General features: G+C 49.7%; 1 long non-coding RNA gene across 1 annotated transcript; it reads right to left on the bottom strand.

Moving 5' to 3' along the window:
- Positions 1-635: 635 nt before the first annotated feature.
- On the bottom strand, positions 636-1,383 carry LOC125322473. The gene is made up of 2 exons (XR_007202016.1): positions 1,313-1,383; positions 636-952 (listed from the first exon to the last, which is right to left on the bottom strand). It is a non-coding gene; the product is annotated as an uncharacterized LOC125322473 (long non-coding RNA).
- Positions 1,384-1,685: the final 302 nt, after the last annotated feature.

The following is a 1,685-nucleotide window of genomic DNA, read 5'->3' as shown; positions in this document are numbered from 1 at the left end:
CTACAGACAGCAGTGTAAATAGATCAGGAGTGCCAGAAATAAGTGAAACTACCACATCATCATCCAGTGCCTCTCTCTACCCTGAAAAATAGTTTCTGCCTGTCTTTTCTTGTCCAGGCAAGTTTTAAACCTCCTGAGGTTGGGTTTAAAGAGTAAGATGTGTGTTTTCTTGCCTTATTCATACCTGCAGATCTTCAGTGAACAGCAGAAATAAACACAGGTGGACAAAGCAGAGGAGTACTGCAGCAGAAAAGATGGGAAGAATGAGCAGTGCAAAGGGAGGAAGCAGCAATGCCAAAAGGCAGCTGGGAATAGCTGGGGATCAGCTGTAAGAGGAAGGCTTCAGTTTGATATATGGTGCCAGAGACATTATTAATGATTTGCTGGTTTTTACCTTTAAAAACTTGGGGTGGATTATTTATTATGTCACCAGAGTGCTCATATGATCTATGAAAGGGACGATAATATGTATCTGTTCCTGGCATCTCAGATTCACTGCGTTTTTACAGCCTCTAATTAGGATTTAATTCTGCACTCCTGACACAGACGAAGAGTTTGTGGTGTACTTGAAGAAAAGACAAACACTTCCCCCCTTACTTAAAATATCCCATTTGACCATGAATGAACAGCTCTGCTGAGAGTCATCACAGCATTTTCACAGGCCAAAGGATTTATTTTCCTCTGAAAATAATGAATAACCCAGGGAAACCCAATTGGACTAGAAACACTGCTGAAGCCCTGGCTTTGGTGTGCTTCCATGAAGTTAGCCTGGAAAGCAGTGGGCATTAGCTGTGTTCTCAGTGGGAATCTCTGCAGTAGGGTTGGTGTTCTGCATTTGGGAGAAAATGCCTGTGATTTGGATCCAGAATCATCATTTGAGGCTGGGCAAAGGCAGGAGGAGCTGTATATCCAACTCAGCCAACTCAGCCTCGCTTGCCATGCACAGGCAGAACTGCGGATAACCCAGTTATTGGTGTACTCAGCACATCTTGGAATTTCCCCCTGGAAATCCTTCCCTTCCCTTTCCTTCCCTTCCCTTCCCTTTCCTTCCCTTCCCTTCCCTTCCCTTCCCTTCCCTTCCCTTCCCTTCCCTTCCCTTCCCTTCCCTCCCCTTCCCTCCCCTTCCCTCCCCTTCCCTCCCCTTCCCCTCCCCTTCCCCTCCCCTTCCCCTCCCCTTCCCCTCCCCTTCCCCTCCCCTTCCCCTCCCCTCCCCTCCCCTCCCCTCCCCTCCCCTCCCCTCCCCTCCCCTCTCAGCTGCAGTCATGAGCTGGTCCCCAGATGGGTGACAATGGCCTCTCAGAAGCCTAAATACCTCTTGGTCCCTGTCTCCTGTCCTCCAACATCAAGACTGTGCTCACACTGCAGACCATGGGCATCCTCTCTGAGGATCCAAAGGGATTGTACTGGGCATGGCATAACCTGGGAGTGACTCAGCCCAAAATGACAAGGGAAGAGAGGAACAGAGATGGGTGGCAAGAAATGGGGTGAGTGAACTGTCAGAGAAGAGCAGCTCAGAGCAGGCACACCCAAGGGAGAGCTGCTCTCAGTGAAGGTCAGTGCAGAGGAGGTGGGTGTGAAGTGCTCCTCCCAAAGCTCCGGGATGGACAGTGTCTGGTCACTCCAGCTCTGACTGGCACTGAGATCTGGGGTGGTTTTTTGAAGCTGCATGATTGAGAACAACAGAT

The sequence above is a fragment of the Corvus hawaiiensis genome, chromosome 3 (genome assembly GCF_020740725.1).
Source record: "Corvus hawaiiensis isolate bCorHaw1 chromosome 3, bCorHaw1.pri.cur, whole genome shotgun sequence".
Lineage (NCBI taxonomy): Eukaryota > Metazoa > Chordata > Aves > Passeriformes > Corvidae > Corvus > Corvus hawaiiensis.
The sequence above is the reverse complement of the archived record's forward strand: the minus strand, read 5'-3'. Positions and strand labels throughout refer to the sequence as shown.